We start from the raw sequence: 6,894 nt of genomic DNA, 5'->3' as shown, positions 1-6,894 counted from the left end.
ACCGTTCTGCAACTACTGTCAGCCCCTGCTTCCTTCAACTTCATGCCCTTTCCTCTACCTCCAAATGTTGAAATCTTTTCTGTTTTTCGAAAGCCTATTAAAGGTCACTTTCTCCCGGAAGCCTTCAGGGATCTCCTCCCTCCAAAGTAAACAGAATGTCTTTTGGGTCTCCCAGAATGTATTGGGTCTGTACACCTTCAGGTTCTTGTAGGCTCCTTTATTCTGCAGCCCCTCACCCACATGATTACTCCCTCTCTTAGATTTTGAACTTCTTGAGGGCAGGGGCAGAGTCTTGTTCTTTTGCATCCCCCTTCTCCCTTTCTCCCTCCACCCAATGACCCAGCACTGTTCCCAGCAGTGAAGATGTTCTCAGGGGATCTTGTAAATGGTATTTAGATGATCCAATATTTTGACTTTTCTAACATCTCCTTCCCTCCCAAAAGGACACATTAACCCAAAAGAGCAGCTTACTTTGGAGAAAAACTTCTCACCACCATCATCCTTCTCAGAGGAGAACTTGGCCCAAAGCCCCAGTGTGCCGGCAGTCGCTGTGCTGTGAATGCCCCAGCTCCTGGCATGCCTGGTCCAGACTCAGGATCTGCAGGGAGCCTCATTCCAGAGCCGAGGACCTCCACTGAGAAGGAAGTAACCTGAGCTCTCAGAATTCATAGCTGGAGAACTCCAGAAGGAAGTCTCAACCTGCTGCATTCTCCATAGGTGCCTGGAGAGAAAAGGTGTTTTTACAACATTGGTCTAGAGATGGGCGTTGGGAGACAGGTACTAGCCCTGGCTTTGCTGTAACCAGCTCTCAAACCTGAGGCGAGTTCCCTCCCTGTCTATATAATGTAGCGGCTGGCCTGGATCATCTTTAATGCCTTTGCAAGACTGACACTCGGGAATCATAAGGACACGAACCAGGCAAGTGGCTCTGCATTCAAAAACCTTCACACATTTTGTCTCTACAGTTTTAAAATGAAGTTGCATAGGGACATCCCTGGCGGTCCAGTGGTTCAGACTCCGCACTTCCACTGCAGGGGACTCGGGTTCGATCCCTGGTCAGGGAACTAAGATCCAGCATGCCACTCAACGGGGCCAAAAAAGAAAAAAGATGCCAGAGTTGTGTTGATATCAAACAGTTTCGGTCATCCAAAGTTTTCATGAAAAACCTCCAGCCAATAAATCATTTATTTCCTGATCTTTTGAGATGTTTGATAGTTGCCATTGTATATCTGTGAAAGCTGAGATGGGAAAAAAATACATATATTCAGAGCCAAGATTTTATTTCCCTTAAATAATTTCTGTAGTCTCATAAATACCCTTTTCTTCATGCATTTGTCTAATTTTCTTCTTGGGTTATGCTCCTTAAAATAGAACTGGTGGGCCAAAGGATATGGACTTTCTGAAGAGTTCTGATATTTCAAAACTCTTCTTCTGAACTGACCCCCTTACAGGGGCTAAGTCACCCAGGCTGCCTCTGGCATTCTCAACTTGATGAATGATGGGATGTCAAAACCAGAAGGGACCTTAGGGATGAAGATTTACAGATCGTTTAACAGATGGGAAAGCAGAGGTCCACAAACGGCAAGTGTCTTTCTGCAATTTCTTACAACCTGGACCCGGAAATCCATCAGCTTGGCCAAGGCTTCTCAGGGTTTCAGACATATATGCAGCAAGCCCGGACATTTACTGAGCTGGCATGTATGCCAGAGGAACGTCTGGCCTAAATGCCTGTATTAAATATAAACGTCACCAACTGTCCATCATCTCAACAAACAGAAATCCTCTCCCAGGGCTAAGATTTGGTTTTCCCTTGGAGGGGTGGTACTGAGATGTGAGAAACAGCTGCACGGGCTGTAAAATTGGTTTCTGGGGGGGACGCTGTTGTGAAACGGCTTGTAGACTTGAGGGTTTAAATGGTCTCATTAAAATGAAGGACCAAGCCCATGTCTGAAACCCCCGGGTGGGTGGGACGAGCCCCCAACTTGGCTATGACGTCTCAGGCATCTGAGCCCAGAGAAGCCATGCATGTGCCAGGAAAATTCCCCCACGGCTCTGGAGAAAGCCTTCCGTGGGGAGCAGAGGGGCTGGGGCAGCCCCGCTTATGCTAACAAGGCACTAAATTAGTGCATTACACACCTCATTTAGCACAACTGTGCAAAATCTGAAAGTACTACTAAATTTTCCTTCTGGGGTCAAGAATCATAAAAGGATAGATGATCAACCATTAATTAGCAGAGAAATTAAAGCTTGACGGCTTCTGTTCTATCCCCGCTTTCTTTCAAATGGCACAATTTGTTCAAAACGCTTTTGCAAAGCAGTCTTTCTTAGGAAACAAAAAAAGCAGCATCAGTCAGGAGAGTAGCTTTCTATCCTCTGTGACTCTCAGGGTGACGGGCCTTGCTTAGAGCTGACTATTCTAGAAGATGAGCCCTGGGCATTTCATCAAGGGAGAAGGAACTGGCCGTCTTCATTTCCTTATTTTTTCTATTAGCTTTAGTATGACATCTAGGTCTTATACTGGGAGCAACTTTTACAAAAGGGCATTCTTCTTTGTTATTTGCACTAAAAAGTCAATCACTCGGAAGGGTCTCAGTGAATTTTGCCAGATTCTGCAAAACAGACCCTTCTGGGATGAAGGGAAGTCAACCTTTGGTTTGCGTTTGCCAGTGACTTTTGAGGAGAGATCTCTTAATAATTCATTGCTCCTTTTTTTTTTTTTTTTTTTTTTTGCGGTAGCGCGGGACTCTCACTGTTGTGGCCTCTCCCGTTGCGGAGCACAGGCTCCGGATGCACAGGCTCAGCGGCCATGGCTCACGGGCCCAGCCGCTCCGCGAATGTGGGATCTTCCTGGACCGGGGCACGAACCCATGTCCCCTGAATCGGCAGGCGGACTCTCAACCACTGCGCCACCAGGGAAGCCCTCGCTCCTTTTCCCCTTCCTTTTTTAGCATGTGTATTTATATATTACAGAATGTTGGGTGTGGGGCTTTATATAATTCTTAGATGTAAGTCTTAAACCTTCTGGAGATCTCTCTGCCCGTTACTGCTACCCCAGCTTCGGTGCCCTTGTGTGCCCGCTGCGTACAAAGTGGGATATTTGATTATACAACAAAAGGTGCCCTGAGCAACAGTATAAAGGTAACATTTTCAGACCAATAAGTTTCCCCTCTTCTCCTCCCCAGGCCTTGGCTTTGCTAGAGGGCAGGTGAGCATCCCCAGAGAGTGAGGGAGGGCTGACCCTGAGGTTTCCCGTCATCACTAGATCCTCCCAGGCGTCTGCAAATAAGTTTAAACAAAAGCCGAGAGGAAGGTTCAGCTCGCTTAAATCCTCTTGTGTTTTGGTCATGGCTTTGGAGGTATAAATACACCCAGATGTTTTAAACATTTCCCCTGTTGCATATAATCACCAGAATCACTGGGGCTCTGTTCCTCTCTCCCCGCCTTGCAGGGACATGCAGTCTAATTAAAAGGGTTCTCTTTTGTTTCCCTAATAGCTCTCAGCCTTGGGGAGCCCGGAGCATTTGGTCAACTAGGCAGACCCTAATGTTTAAGACCCCACCCGTGGGCATGCCTGCACCATACATTCAAATGCAGCCTAGCCTCCTCAGGGAATTGAGGGGCTGGAGGGGTGATGCAGCAGGACCAGGCTCCTGGGGGGCATCTCCTGCGATGACTCTGGAGATGGGCTCAGGATGGAGCCTGCCCGGGAGGGTCTGTTTTCTAATAGCAGTAATAGGAGCTGTTGCTGGCCCTTCACTCACTGCGAAGGATCATTTCCTCCTCCCTGGGGCCTTGGCTAGAGCATCCCTCTCTGGCCCCTTCTCTCCAACCTCCAGCCGTGGCCCATTCTGGCCCTAAGCTCTAATGGGTCTCTCCTCCAGCCTCTTCTGCTCGCTGGAATCACTGCCAGCCCAATGCATCCCCCAGGCCACTGCACCAGTGATCTTCTCAACACACAGACTGAGTCACTCCCAGGCTTGAAATCATTTCCTGGTTCTCCGTTGCTTCCAGAATAAGGTGCAAAGCAGCAATCTCTGGCCCTAGCCTCATCTTTCCCCAGTTCCCCCTCTAGCTATCCTGCTGGATTTCTCACTCTTCCTGTTCACTGCCTGCCTCTCTTCCTGCCATGCCTTCTACTCTCAATGTGCTTCCCACAGCTGGGCCTGGAAAAATCCAGCTGTCCCTTCAAAACCAAATCACGTGTCCTCTCCGAGGTGCAGCCTCCCTGAGGCTCTGCAGGCAGGTCATCTGTCACCCCATTTTCTATGTCACATTCTATTGAAATGATCTCTGTGTGTATTTCCTTTCCAGACCATGAGCTCCATGAAAGGAGGGGTATGTCTGTTTCATCTCTGTGCCCCCTCTCCTGGGCACATTTCATGTACAATATTTATACTACCTCTGTAAGTATTGTATATGAAAGTGGGGAAATCATATATGACTATTTCACAGGAATTTCCTGGGTCACTGAAGGCGATTTTTAACCTTGGTCACTCATCCTACTTTCCAGATCACTGCTATTTAGATGGTACCTTCTAGTGTCCAGACAACTGTCCGTGAGGGTCCCAACCCTGCAGCAGGGAGCCCAGCAGGGCATGAGACACCGCAAGCCAAGGCCACTGGAGCATACATCCCCTCTACCAACACTCCTTGTCAGGGGACACCTGCAGGACAGGGTGAAACAGAAAGGGTCAAGGAACACCTTGGCTTAGAATGGACATGGATAAAAACACAATGCCTGGACCCCATCTCAGACCAATTAATCACCGTCTCTGGGTTGGGGTACAGACCTGAGTGTTTCTAAGCTCTCAATGTGCGTACCAAGTTAGAAATCACTACTTTAGCCCCAAATAGTGGAAACCTTGCCACCCACTTTGGAACTCTCAAGAACATAACCAAAGCAGTCTTTCTGGGAGAGTGCTGTAAAATATTGCTACTCCCCAGCTATTTGAAGGAGTCAAATAGAGCTGGTACAAGTGACTTCTTATTCTCCCAAACCAGCTGACTCCTTGGTCATAAAAAGGCAGGCAGAGGGATTAAGAAAAAACGCTTCCAGACTGGAACTATTCAAAATCACACGGGACCTGCGCTCAAAGGACTTGGGATAGCTTTTCTGATCGTTGTTTTTCTCATCTGCAAAGTTGCAAAATGGATTTAGCAATAATTCCTACCACATAGAATATGGTGAAGGTTGGATATGAGATGTGAACGTATTCTGTAAACTGTAAAGGGCGGATGTTAATTGCTGTTATTTTGGTGCTATAACTATACATTTCTGAGTTTATGGGAAACAGGGCACACGTCTTCTTCATTTCTGCACCCTTTGCACTGGACACGTGTGCCTGGCTCAAGTCCTCCCCAGGGTGTATACTGAGTATGTGAATGAATGAGTGAATGAGGTTAAAAGCGAGTGAGAAAACGAGTGAGGAAATGAACCAACGGATGTTTGAACACTGGAGTTCTGTGTCCCCAGATCCATACACCACAGCTCTGCCAGGCCATGCGACAAAGCTTTTCCCTCCCCTGCTTTCCAGCTTTCAGCTGACATGAGCCACACATGGAGCAACTTAACAGACAAACAAACATCTGGGGGCCAGAAGCACCGTCACACAACCCACCCTGGACCTATTCCCGAAGTTCAAGAAATGTGTGTAGCTTTGCAGTTTCCACTTGTGTCTCATGCCCTTCCCTTCTTTGATGCTGCTAACATCAGGCAGGGGCTGGCCATGGCCAAATGGCCAAGGACAGAGGTCAGGGCAAGGAGCATGAGGAAATGGGCTTCACCCAGGCTATGCTAGCGCCTGAAGGGAGAAAGCTGACCTTGCTAAAGTATCTCTGGCCCACGGGCAGAGGCCACCAAACACAGAAGCTAGAAGCAAGGCTGCGGAGGTCCTGGAAAAAGAGCCCTGGACTTGGAATCAAAAGACCCAGATTCAGTTCCAAGGGCCACCATTCATCTTCCACGTGGCCTTGGGCAAGTCACTTAACCTTTTTGTAAAAAGGGGCTAATCACCCCTGTGTCACAGGGTTGTGAAGAGTAAACGGAAAAAATATTTCTGGAAACTCCTAACTTGCATCAAGCTAGCTTTAAACATTCATTCTTCAACAAAATTCATTTATGGTGACTTTCCAAGGACACAAGCCTCTCAATAAATCCTTCCTCCATTCTTCCCTCCCTTTCTTTTTCTCAGAGGGGGAAGAAGACTTGGGTGTTATTTGATTTAAACATAAAGGCATGAACCGATGAAACGATCATTGTTTTTCCTAAGAGAGCTTCTCACCCCCGCGCCCGAGAGGGAAAAGACAGAGCAGAGAGCTGTGCAAATACACACTTATCACCATAAACAGAAAAGCACACACATCTTCAAGATGATTTCTCTCAACAGCCTGGAAAAAGACAAATCAAATTAAACCCTTGATTGGAGAAGCCCACACTTAGCCAGAGGAGTTTCCATGGTGCCAGATGTGTCCGACAGGGCCAGATGTGTCCGGTGGGACCAGGAGGTCTGGGACAATTCTGAGGGCGCTCCTCCGTGTTCCACGTTATCTCTCATTTCCTTTGGGAGCCCAGGAGACACAGCCTTCCCAAAGCAGCCTCTGAGGTGGCCTGTGAAGCTTTTGTCCTTGGCAGCAGGGAAATTTCTGCTTCAGTGGTTCCAAACAAGGCTTGCATTAACTCTGGGCCTGTGAGGAGAGCACGCGCGACAAAACCCAACACCCTGTCCCAGCCCTCAGACAAGCACAGAAACAAACTGTGCAGGAATTTTTCAGAATAGAATCATCCGCTCAATGTCACTGCATACATTTACCTACCTCAGTGCCTATTCACGGCCCCCTGTAAAGGGGGCTAGCAATAGAGATGGATCAGACAACATCTCTATGGCAACACCTCCA

The 6,894-nt window shown here is 47.9% G+C and overlaps 1 long non-coding RNA gene across 1 annotated transcript; it reads right to left on the bottom strand.

The window, feature by feature from the left end:
* Positions 1–269: 269 nt before the first annotated feature.
* On the bottom strand, positions 270–6,596 carry LOC112404295 (uncharacterized). Its single transcript, XR_003004065.1, has 3 exons — positions 6,434–6,596; positions 4,533–4,664; positions 270–721 (listed from the first exon to the last, which is right to left on the bottom strand). It is a non-coding gene; the product is annotated as an uncharacterized LOC112404295 (long non-coding RNA).
* Between the last annotated feature and the right edge of the window lie 298 nt (positions 6,597–6,894).

This window comes from Neophocaena asiaeorientalis, unplaced genomic scaffold, assembly GCF_003031525.2.
Source record: "Neophocaena asiaeorientalis asiaeorientalis breed wild unplaced genomic scaffold, Neophocaena_asiaeorientalis_V1.1 scaffold293, whole genome shotgun sequence".
Classification (NCBI taxonomy): Eukaryota; Metazoa; Chordata; class Mammalia; order Artiodactyla; family Phocoenidae; genus Neophocaena; species Neophocaena asiaeorientalis.
This window is presented reverse-complemented; position numbering and strand designations above follow the sequence as displayed.